General features: G+C 43.6%; 1 protein-coding gene across 1 annotated transcript in view; it reads right to left on the bottom strand.

Moving 5' to 3' along the window:
• Sparcl1 (SPARC like 1) overlaps positions 1-857 on the bottom strand; it is a 29,744-nt gene extending 28,887 nt beyond the window's left edge. The window contains exon 1 of the mRNA XM_036200294.1: positions 451-857. The gene's annotated coding sequence lies outside the window, so the exon portion shown is untranslated. The remainder of the gene's footprint in view (positions 1-450) is intronic.
• Positions 858-12,796: the final 11,939 nt, after the last annotated feature.

Below are 12,796 nucleotides of genomic sequence, written 5' to 3'. Positions count from 1 at the left end.
AGAAAAACCTGCTAAACTGTTAGAGAAAGGAACCAGGAAAGGGCTAAGTTGAAAATAACAGAAGCAGAATAGATAGAGTTCCCAACTCTTAGAAAAACAAAACATTCCAACCCTACATTGCTGTTAGGTACACGGCGATGATGGATAACTTTAGATAGTTTAAACATGGAAAACATGCAGATTGTTTGATTTTGAAATCTATCCTTCTGGTTTGGTCATTACTAAAACTACGGTTTATTAGAGCTTAATATTTAATTTTGTAGGAGGGAAAGAAACATGACTAAATAAAGCAAAATTCTCTTTCTTCCCCTATAAACTATTCAAAATGAATTTTTAAAATAAATAAATGGCTAGGAATTTTTAATCAAAATCATTAACCAGGACTTTCAGATAATAGAAGTCAGTTTAACACATGCAATTGGCCAGTGTAGCGAATTCATTAACATTTACCTGCCGAGAGGCGGCTGGATCCAGGGCCTTGGGAGCTTGCAGCTGATGTTGGATCCCCTCTTCCCACACAACAGGAAGTAAAAGTCTGACAGACGCCCAAGAGGAACTCTTTCAACCCCCTTCCTCCTTAGCTTGGCTTCTTTGCCTAGAAGCACATTCAAGTTTATTGGAGTTGAAATTCTGCTGCCCTGTGGGCCAGGCAGGGTCTGACGTGACAGATGAGAATTTGGAGGTTGGCACCAGAGGGTCTTTCAGACTGTCATCGTTTCTGTTGCAGATTCCTGGATCTCTTCCCTCGGTGCTGCTGAGCTTTGCAGGCAGCGCAGACCCAGAGGGAGCGAGCTAATTCTGCTGCGTGTGTGGAGCTAGCAGCCCTCCCCTAAGCTCTCGTTCTCATAGGCTCCTAACTTGGCCAGAATGTAAGCTCTTGGCTCTCTGTGCATTTTTTTTCCTCCTTTTTTCAAACAGTTCTGAGATCTTATGATTGGGATCCCTCGGGGTGGAGGGGGTGTGATTTTAAGACGCTGAAAAGAGACTCCACGCTGCTGTTTATTCCTGAGGCAATTGGAAAGTCGGGGTTAAAGGAGAGGAGGACCCTTGCCGCCCATGCATTATGATATGCTCGATTGGAAACTGTCCTCATAAATGCAGCCTGAATGTTAACAGCCAACCGTTCCAGCTACTTAACACTCTCTGCGTAAGCAGCTCTGGAAATTGAGGTTGCTGCTTACAGAGTACAAGTGTGCTGATTTAGGGAGGCTGCAGTTCACAGCCTGCTCTTCCCAGCCATCCCCTTTTTGTAAGCCCAGGACGATGGAGCTTGGTGTGCCAGAAGAGATCTTCCTGGGAAGAAACTGTAGCTGTGCTTGACTCTGACTTTGCATTGTGGCACTTATTTATTGAGACAGGGTCCCACTATGTAGCCCCGGTTAATCTAGAACCCACAGAGATCCATCTGCCTCTGCCTCCTGGGATTAAAGGAAGACACCAGTTTGCCTGGCCCTGCATCCTGGTGCTTTATGCGTATGTGCCTAATCATTTCAGCGGTTCTGTCTATATTTAGTGCACATTTGTTGTGTGTCGATCCTGGGCTAACAGCTTTCTGTGCATTGTGTCAGTTGATTCTGACAAGTCTTTGGAGGTTTTGCTATGTTCCCATTAGAACGGTAGTTCAGTGTAATTAATGGTTAAATCTACAGGCTTTAAGACCAGGGAGCTTGGGTTTGCCACTCGGCTTCCTCACGCCCTAACTGTGGACCCAGGAACCGGGTTGTGATGTCTCCAAGCTTCAGCTTCCTTGTCTATAAGATGAGGCTACAGATGTGGAAATGATCAGAGGCTCCATCTCAGGTAACTGTCCTGAGTTTGAACAATTTAATGCAAATAAACTGCATAAACTCACTACCACGTAGTAGACACTCAAAACATGTTAACTGTTCTGGGGTACGTCAGAGAACAACAAAGCTTGGGAAGGCTAGGTGCTGTCTCCAGGGCCTCCATTGTAACCAGTGGAGTGGAATTCTCCCAGCTTCACACCTGTGTTAGTCAACTGGGAAAGCAACCGTGAAGTTCCCTGCAGGTGGGAATGATGCCCCTCTATTCTCCAGGGGTTTAGCACTAATGCTTTGGATACTATACCTTCTTCATGAACATTAGACGAGCAGCTGTAATTTAATTTAATTTAGGGTTTCTGAATGTATGACAAAGTCATCAGGAAAGCAGACTCATAAAAACCAAAGCAAAGCAAACAACAGAGCTCTTAGCTACCACGTTAGAAAGCACGCCAAGGACCCCAGAAACATTTGCCTCATTTATTTTCAGAACACCAAAAGAGAAAGGTAACAAAACTTATCTCTGTTTTGCAGTGGGGAAGTCTGGGAGCAGAGGAAGCTGGGCAGTTTGCCCAAGAGAGAGAGCCCTCACAGGTGGGAAGGGGCGCACGTGTCCAGGATCAGGATTATTGCTCCTAATGGAAGAACTGAGGATATGACGTCCTGGTGCCTCAGACAATGGGATGTTTTTCCTCAGCTCAGGCCTGGAGTGTGAGCAGCTCCTCAGAGGAAGGAGAAGGGGCCTCTGGACAAAGTAGCAGAGTAGAGGACCTTGGCACCATTTCTCCAATAGTGTCCTGTGGGGACCTAGGAGAGGAGAGACCATTCAGGTTGTATAGAAAAGCATTCCTGAGGATTTGACTTTGTTGGTTAAAGAAATTTCTCAAAGACCTCAAATATTAACTTATTTTAATTGGCATTCCCCATTTGTTTAAGGTGGCTTTCTGAGGTTGATTACAGGCAATGAGATTAATCCAATGAGAATAAAGAGAAAATTTCAGCTGGAAAGCATTAAAAAAAAAACCAACCAACCAAACAACAACAACAAAAAAAAAAAAAAAAAAAAAAAGGAAAAAAAAACTCTTGACCAACTAAATTTTTTTTCTAATACTGAATTTGATATATTTTGGTGAAATGATAAAAATGAAATTCCTTATAGACAGATTGTTTAAGGCAAACTGGAATCATGATTTAAGTGTAATTTTATGTATGAAAAGAGTTAATTTAGCTTGCAAAGCTTGAGGAATTTGACTCAGTTTTGTGACTAGAAAGAAATTCAGAACACTGTGACATATACTTACAAATGAAGTAGAAGAAAAAATGACTAAAAACAAGTCAAAAGTGCTTTGAGTCCATGATGTCTTTAAAGTGTGGCTTTATTTTGGGAATGTTCACTGGCAGATATCCAAGCTCTTATTGTTTATTCAATGTCATTTCCAAAACAGTTTACAGCTTTCCCAGCTGAGGACAATGAACCTGCAACACCCACCTAACAGATGGAGCTGGACTCCAGACTCAGAAAGTTTGCACGCTCTCTGTACGAAGTAGCAGAACTGTGACAAAGGGCAGACTTTATGATTGCGTAGAAGATGCCACCAGGATGTCACTGCTGGTCAGGAGATCTGACACATGCCACCATTTAGTGTTCTGTTCAACCGTCAGTGAGAAGCTGTCTGTGGATCACCTCTAGCTTCTTGACCTACTCTGGACTTCCAGGAAGGTTAAGAACCCTATTTTAGGGGAAAGATTAAAGAACACATTTCAGTCAAGGTTTTCATTCCATAACCATGGTTACTGGATCTGTAGATTCCACCAACTACAAATAACAAAAAATATTCACAAACTTTGTCATTATTAAACGTGTGTAGACATTTGTCTCATTGTTTCTATCCAGATCAGTTTAAGGACTATTTACTTGGCATTGACATTGAATTGGATATTAAAAATAACCTAAAGTTGATTTAAAGTGTGTGAGAAGATGTGCATGGGTTACATGCAGACACTCCCCAATTGTATAAAGGACCAGTGCACCCACCACTTGGTATCTGTGGGTGCTGCACAGAGTGCCTGTGGATGCAGAGGGATGGCTGCAATCACTCTTTGAGCTTACAGTGGGCCTCTTTGTTCTTTAAGTATCTGAGTGATTCAAAAGGAATATCAAGATCTTGCCTATTAGGAGCCTATGAGGTAAGGGGCACAGACATTGTTAGAGTGTGGTACTGTTTCCTTAAAGGAGTAACATGTATTTGTTAGGAAGTGAGTAGGGGTGAAGGAAGGAGGCAGGGAAACAGAATGTCTACAACAATCTTGGCTAGGTCTTGTCCTCTAGGGTATTCTTATGTGCTAACACAACATACTACTTTGCTAGGACTTGCATAATGAAATACCACAACCTGTGTGGTTTAAACTACAAACCCGGAGGCTGGAAGTTGAGATTCAAGGTATTGTCATTTCTCCTGAGGACTCCTTCCTTGGCTTTCAGGACCATAACTTTATAATCTCATTGCTTATCACCACTTCAATGTTCCTGTCTCTAAACACAGTAACTTTAGAGATTAAAATGTCAACATGGAAACTTGGAGTGAGGAATGATTTTTTTTTTTTTTTTTCTGTAATTCTGCACTGTGACATTGATACTTCCCTTGGTATGTATTCTCTGTGGGCCTTCCTTCTGAGATTGCATTTAGGTCTTAACTCCAGCTCAGCTGCTAACCTGTGCCTACATCCTCCACTGTAAGATCCTACACTGAAGCATTTCGTTTCTCTCTGCTCACTCTTGGTCGTCAGTCTCCTGGGTGTTGTGTGATATTTTGATCGTGTTCTGATAATAAAGCTTGCTTGGAGTCAGAGGGTGGAGCCAGTCACTAGCTGACCAAAATTAGCAGGCACTCTTGAATCACCACTCAGAGTCTTAATATTAATTATAAATACTTGGCCAATAGCTCAAGCTTATTACTAACTAGCTCTTACAACTTAAATTAACCCATTTCTATTAATCTACACTCTGCCATGTGGCTTTTACCTCTATCCCATTTTGTGTGTCTGACTGTTTCTGCCTCTGGCTGGCGATTCCTGTGACTCGGCCCTTCCTCATCCCAGCATCCTTAGTTTTGTTGTCCTGCCTGTCAGTTCTTTATTAACCAATGAGAGTAATACATATTCACACTGTATAGGAGGATTATTCCACAGTGTTGCTGGGTCCTAATGGCTCCCTTGGGGGAGGGGGTGAGAAGGCACAGAGTCAATGACACAGACAGACACCAGGAGTCAGGTGAAAGGCAAACAGCAGATGCATTTATTCAATAACGAGGAAGGCTTCCTCTTAGTCCCCCAGGCTGTGTTTCAATCTGGTGACATTGTGTGGTCATCCCTCATTGGCTGGGCACAGTGAGGAACTCTAACAGTGCCTGTTGCTAGGCCCTCAGACAGACTCCAGGTTGGCTCATAAGGAAGTACATTATGTGCATTCCATGGCAACTGGTTCAAGCCAATTTCCTTGACCCTATGGGCCTGTTCTACTACACCACAGCCCCTGAGTTAGTTTCTGACTTTGTGCTCTGTAGGAGTTTATTAAGGTCATCCTCTCTTGGCCAGCCTCTTCCATGAGGTCATACTCTCTGTCAGGTCTTATACAAAGCCTTGACCCAGAGGAGGCAATCAACAAGTAAAGGAACAGCAGGATGTATGCAGTATTTTGCTGAGTATGATTGGCTCTTGTGCCTAACTGCTGTTTTTCTAAAACTCATCTTCAAAAGCAACATATAAATAAATATAAGTAAAAATAAAAGAAAAAGGCTGGTTAGAAACTTTTTAGATAACAGACTAAACAGTTTGGCCTTTGTTAATCAGGTCAAGAGAGCTCTAGAAGCTCTAGAAGTGAAGGAGGTACTTAGTGTGAGAAATGGCTTTCCAACATGAGGCACTTACAGTGACGTGGGCTCTGAGTGCTGTTGTGTGTAGCACGAATCTTAAAAGGTCTTATTAATAAAAACAAACCCAGGGCCAGGTATTGGGGTGAATGCTGAAAAATCAGAGAAACAGAACAAGCCATAGCCACCTCACCTCGCCAACTTCTCAGCTGATCTAGTTTCCTCAGACTGAAAGCCTCTGAATCCTCATGAGAAATGGATCTCAGCTGAACTGCTGCTAAAAGGGAAAAGCTTAAAAAGGCTCTAGTTCCTGGTTTTCACGCCTTATATACTTTTCTGCTTCCTGCCATCACTTCCTTGGATTAAAGGCTTGTGTCACCATGCCTGGCTGTTTCCAGTGTGGCTTTGAACTCACAGAGATCTGCATGGATCTTTGCCTCCCAAGTAATAGGATTAAAGGTGTGTGTGCCACAGTTTTCTGGCCTCTATGCCTGTCTAGTGGCTGTTCTGTTCTCTGACCCCCAGATAAGTTTATTGGGGTGCACAATATATTAACCACAGTTTTGTTTTACTTATGCTTCCTGGAATAGTTTCTCATCTTCATTCTGTCAACCCACCAGGAGGCATGTGTGCCAGATCACAGACCCCAGAATGTCTTTTGCTTCTGTTGTGCCTTTACATGTCTGCTGCTGCCATCTTTCTCTGGTATCTAGCATGGTGGGAATGGGAGTGGGGAGATCCCCATTGCCTATACTGAAGTGTGTTTATCTCATGGAAACATCCTGTTCTACTGGGCATTTTTACCTGTGGATTATTATGAAGATGATTTCTTCTTAATCTGTAATGTCTAATTGGTAATAATAATGTTAGTTTACACAGAGTTTTGATGATTAAAAATAAATACAAGGAAATGCTACACAGCTAGAGCACATGAGTTTCACCAAAGAAGCTGCATAAATCCCAGTTCAGGTTAATGATTAAGGAAAACAATTGAGTCCCCAGGAGCCAGGCTGGCTCGAATTCTTTTAACCTCAATGTTGGGAAATGTGTTCACAGGTTTCAGAGTGCATCATAGCTGAAACAAAGCTTTGAAAATAACTTAAAATTAGACTAAGATGTTTTTGTTAAATAGTTTTAAGGTGAAAAAATCCAAGAAGACAATCTAAAGTTTTAGAAAGGCACATAGTTGAGTGAGAAACTTGTTAAGGTCAGGGAACAAGAACAAAGCAGCCCAATTATTACTAGATGATACACTTTTCTTACTAGGATTGGTTGGTGACCGAAGGTGATGATTAATTTCTTATACCCATTTCTGCCCTTAATCTCCTGATATAAGAAACTATTGATGAGTGGGTATGTGTCCTAAAGATTTAAAGTAGAGCTGACTGATTCTTTTTCATATATAAAAGTTTATGTTTGTGATTCCTTTAAGATTCCTTATAAAAATTACCTTTCAAGGTAAGTAATAAAGTAACTGGTCTGCCGGGCGGTGGTGGCGCACGCCTTTAATCCCAGCACTTGGGAGGCAGAGGCAGGCAGATCTCTGTGAGTTCGAGGCCAGCCTGGGCTACAGAGGGAGTTCCAGGAAAGATGTAAATCTACACAGAGAAACCCTGTCTCAAAAAACCAAAAAAAAAAAAAAAAAAAAAAAAAAAAAAAAAAAAAGTAACTGGCTCTTTCTTTGTAACTACAAAACATAGCCTGCCAGTAAAAGAATACCGAGCTCGCTTACACTGTTGATCTATAACAAGTTGCTTGGGTATAAATGTACACGGGTTCTTGGGATAAATTGTTTTTCACCTGGAATATGTAAAATGTTTAATAATGTAATAATGCTGTTTTGTTATACTGGTATTCATTGTAATCACTCACTTGAAAAATAGAATGTGACTACACTGTCATTTTTATACTGCCTGAAAGCTTTTGCTGGGGCCTGTAAGCTGTAAGGGGAAGAATAAAGACAGAGTTAAAGAGACGTAGAAAGAAAATATCAAGAATGAGAGAACAAGGAAGAAAAAAGATAGAAGTAAAACATCAAGAGAGACAGAAGGACATTTCTGGACAGAGGTAAGAATAGAGAATGGAGAATGCAAAAGAAGAATAAAGAGGTCTGAAGGAAACCATCCAGAGAGAGTGTGGGAGTGTCTTATTCCCAACCCCCTCAGATAAAACAGTAATAGTACACGCCAACCCGGTGGGTCTCCCTTTCAGACCTGCGCTGCTGGAGGCTGGCCCTCCAGGTAGTGGAACGAACCCTCAGGGTCGTCCTAGCTTAGAGAAATGGCAGTCACATGATTCTATGTCATTTGAAGAGCTATAGACCAATTCCCTAGGGCTGTCCCAGTGGGTTTTTCCAAAACAGAAAGCCTAAGGTGACAGAAGTTAATTTCTTTTGAGTTCTGAGAGCTCAAAGGCCATAGTTGCGATGCCTGCAGGCACATGCTCCTCCCACACGCCCCTCCCGCACGCCCCTCCCACACGCCCCTCCCACACGCCCCTCCCGCACGCCCCTCCCACACGCCCCTCCCACACGCTCTTCCCACATGCTTTTGGAGAATCCTTTCTGTATAATCCTCACCTAGTCGGCTCTTAGGACTCCGTGATAGTCTTTGGCTTGTAGCTGCACTACGCCCATCTTTGCTTCTGTGTTCATATGGCCTCTGTCCTTTTAAGGCTCTCCTCAATCTCTGTGGGTTTCTTTCTCCTATGTGGACACAGGTCATTCGAGTGAGTTTGTCATAATTTAGTAATGACTAATTTTACCTGACTACATTGTGAAGATCCACTTTCAAATAAGGTCTTATTCACAGGTTCCAGAGTCAGAGGTTAGAGCACACATTTGGGGGTTACATTTCAAGTTGCCCTCTGGTCCCCCAAATTCACCTCTTCCCCACGTGCCATGGCACATTCCTGCCACTTCAATGTCCTTAATGTGTGTGCTTTTTTTTTTTTTTTTAAATTTCATTCTTAAGAGCCTTTTATTTTATTTTATGGGTATGAGTGTTTTGCCTGTACGTACGTATGTGGACCACATGTATGCCTGGTGTCCACAGAGGTCAGAAGAGGGTGTTGGATCCCCTGGAACTGGAGTTGTAGATGGTTTTGAGCCACCATGTAGGTTCTGGGAATTGAACAAGTGCACGTAAAAACTGTGCCATCTCTCCAGCATCCTTCGTGTGTTTTAAATGCTTAGTCCAATCCATAGCAATTCCAAGTCTCCCATCTCACAGAAATATCAATTCACAAACATCCAACCCTCACCAGCTGAGACATTTAGATTAGTGGTGTGGGAGGTTTATTCCTGAACAGAAGATATTACCTGCTTTCCAAAATATGGTGAAATAAAGGAGACATTCTTATTCTGAGAGGGAAAATGGGAGGAATTAAAAGATCGTTTGTCCCCAACCAGCTCAAAACTCACCAGGACCAAGTGCTACTGCTCTTCAGGCCAGATGATCTTCAAAGGCTTTGTGCTCTGGCCTCTGGCCCACAAAGGCATCTTATGCCCTCTGGACCTCCAGAGGTCCCAGGAGCCCCTGTGTCCGCTTTGACGTTGCCAGGACTATCAGAACAAACATGGCTGCCTAGCTAGCTTAAAACAACAGAGACTTCCTTTGTCTTAGGTCTAGAACTTTGAGATCAGGGTATGGGTCTAAGTAGGGCCTTCTGGTTTGTGGAGGTCTGCCCTGTTTTGATGTCCTCACATGGTCTTTGTTCTGTGTGTCCTGTGTTCTAATCTTCCTCTGAGAACAGCAGCCGCATTGGGTCAGGGATTTTACCTTACTTACATACATTAAAGGCCCTAACTCCAAACAGAGTTGAACTCTGAGGTGTCAGAGCACACAGATTTTGAGGAGGACAAACTAATCTCAGCAGGAGCCACTCTCTCTGGACAAAAGGAGTCTTGGGAACGCCATAGCCCTCCTTTTGTTGCTTGCCTCTTCCGCTCCAGGCCAGTGTTTCAGCTGATGTCACAGTCTTGCTGACTTCTTCATGGGACCCGAGCTCCCGACAAGTTGTATCGCTTCTGGTTTCTACTGGAGAGGTTGCCCAGGTCCCCTGGTCAGTGTCAACACTCGCTTGCTGTGGATATCGCTCTGTGTAAATAAAGTTCTGATTGGCCAGTGGCCAGGCAGGAAGTATAGGCGGGACAAGAGAGAAGAGAATTCTGGGAAGTAGAAGGTTGGAGAGAGACACCGCCAGCTGCCTCCATGAGAAGCAACATGTAAAGACATTGGTAAGCCGCAAGCCATGTGGCAACGTATGGACTAGCAGAAATGGGTTAATTTAGGATAGAAAAGGTGGATAACAAGCAGCCTGCCACGGCCATACAGTTTGTAAGCAATATAGGTCTCTGTGTGCTTTCTTGGTTGGGTCTGAGCGACTGTGGGACTGGCGGGTGAGAGAGATTTGTCCTGACTGTGGGCCAGGCAGGAAAACTCCAACTACACTCGCTCTCCACTGGGACATGCTGTTGAACTGCATCTGTGGTGTTCTCTTAATCTTTTGCTGAGAATTTTCAAAATCGCCAAGTTGCTTAACGGTTTCTCGCTCTGTTTGTATCCTTCCTCTCCCTTCTCACTATAAACAGCAAATGGAAATCAGGCCACACTTCCCACGCCTTGTTTGGAAATATCTTCAGTTAAATAGTGAAGTTTATCACTTACAAGTCCTGCCTTCTATCCAGCAGTTGAACATAATTCGGGTTTCTGATGCCTTCTAGCAAGCCTGGCTTTTTCCTCCAGGGTTCAGCAATACTCTGCACTTCTTTATTAGCTCTCCCCGGAAGCACACTAATATTTCTGTGAACATTTGGGTCGTAATAAAATGTAACTGAGATGACTATGAGGACAGAAGATTTATCTTTGCTCTAATCTCTGCTGTGGGACTCTCTTTAAGGTCCATTGGTGGATCTCAAAGGAACTCAGGACAAATGGCTGAGGTGCCTACATATCAAAGCAGAGCCTGGCCGCGGGGCTCTCAGCATCACACCCTGTTAAAGTCCTGGCTTCTCCCAGCACTTCTCACCCCAGCCCTACCCTAAACCTCTCCAGCCCCTGGGCTTTGCTTCCCCCAGCTTCTCCTCCCGTATAACTTCAACCACTTTGGCTGTAGCTCCTTTGGTTCTTTTGATGCTCTTGGCTCCTGGTCCCCTCTCTTGGCCCTCTCTCTTCTCTACCTCTCTTGTTCTCCTCTCACGGCCCGGTCTATTCTGCTGGCTATGTTCAGTCTGCACTCTTGCAGATGCCTCTGGCTTTTCCCTGTCTCTTATCTACAATAAAAGTCTTCTCGACCCTACCTAGGAGTGGTCCTGTCCTCATTTTCAATCATCCATATTTCTTTCAATAATCCTTCAAGGTCTTCTAAGCTTTCCTTAGGTTTCAAAATTTTTTCAACTACTCTAAGTACCCAAAGCCACTTTATTGGAATTTATTTTGGTAGCTCCTATGGTGGTTGGAATGATAATGGCTCCCATGGTCACATGTTTGAATACTTGGACCCTGGTATTAGGTGAAACTGTTTGGGAAGGATTGAGAGGTGTGGCCTTGGTGGAGGAGGTGTGTCTCTTGGGGCTAGCCTTGAGGTTTCAAAATATTCTGCCATTCCTAAGATGCTGTCTGCTTTCTGTTTGTGGAAGGGCATGTGAACTCTCAGCCACTGCTCCAGCGCTGTGCCTGCTGCCTAATGCTGTGCTCCCCACCATGACGGTGCTGGACTCTAACCCTCTGGAACTGGGAGCCCCAAATGATCTGTTCCTTTTATAACTTGCCTCGGCCATGGTATTTTATCACAGAAGCAGAAAAGTAACTGAGGAAACACACTGTTCTCAATACAAAAGTTGATGTAGTTTGGAAGGATGTATAACTTATTACCATACGTTTGCCTGGTTTCAAAATGTAAGAATTTACTTTTATTTTGTTATGAATCCTGTTGGCTCAAAAGCTGCACTCAAAGCTGTACTGCCCCCAAAGGTTGTGTGACTCTTCCCCTAACCCTTCCTGCCTGGAGGCTCCTGGTGGTCTTCTGTACCTGTGACAATTCCGTCTTCATATGGCCTTTCCCTTTGGGTCTCCTCTAAATCTCTGTGTCTTTTTGATTAAAACATATTTATTTTTATTTATGTGTATGAGCATATGTCTATGTGAGTGTACGCCACATTTGTTCAGTGTCCATGGAAGCCGGAAGAGGGTGTTCGGTCCCCTGCAGCTGAAGTTACAGGTCACTGTCAGCTGCCTGAGGTGGGGGCTGGGACCCAAGCCTTGAACCTCTGGAAGAGCAGGAAATACTTTGAACTCTTGAGCCACCTCTCTTGCCCCTGTCCTCCTCATATTTTTTTAAATTAAGGATGCCAGCCACTGAAGTTAGAGTTTACCCTAATCTAGTCCAATCTTAGCTTGACAATATCTACCAAATTCTATTTCCTTATCAGGTCACATTCACAAGCCCCAGGAACTGAGGCCTGAACACGTATTTCAAGGACACAACTTAACCTACTACACGATGGGCTGCAAATCTAACTCTAAACTTGGTTACTGAAAAGAACGAAAAAAATGATTCATAATGTCCTTGCATTAGTCACCAAGTTCCTGACAAGAAGCTAGAGAGGGGAGGAAGAGCTGATGTTGGCTCATGTTCCAAGGGTACAGTCCATTCTGGTGGGGAAGCCATGTGAAAGGAACATGAGGTGAATGGTCACGTGTCTATGGAAGTGGGGGAGGGGCCGTCTCTTAGCTCTTAGCCCCTGAGATGGTGCTGTACACATTTGCTGTGGAATGTTCTGTATGTTAAATGTGTTGTTCTGATTGGTTAAAATAAATAAAGTGCTAATTGGCCAGTAGCCAGGCAGGAAGGATAGGGTAGGTGGGACAAGGAGGAGGAGAATTGGAGGAAGTGGAAGGCTGGAGAGAGATGCTGCCAGCCCCCACCATGTCAAGATGTAAGGTACTGGTAAGCCACGAGCCACGTGGTAAAGTATAGATTAATAGAAATGGATTAATTTAAGATAGAAGAACTAGATAACAAAAAGCCTGCCACAGCCATACAGTTTGTAAGCAATATAAGTTTCTGTGTGTTTACTTGGTTGGGTCTGAGCATCTATGGGCCTGTTGGGTGAGAGAGATTTGTCCTGACTCTGGGCCAGGTAGG

Source organism: Onychomys torridus, chromosome 10 (assembly GCF_903995425.1).
Source record: "Onychomys torridus chromosome 10, mOncTor1.1, whole genome shotgun sequence".
NCBI classification, from domain to species: domain Eukaryota; kingdom Metazoa; phylum Chordata; class Mammalia; order Rodentia; family Cricetidae; genus Onychomys; species Onychomys torridus.
Note: the sequence above shows the minus strand (reverse complement) of the source record. Positions and strands in the feature narration are given on the sequence as shown.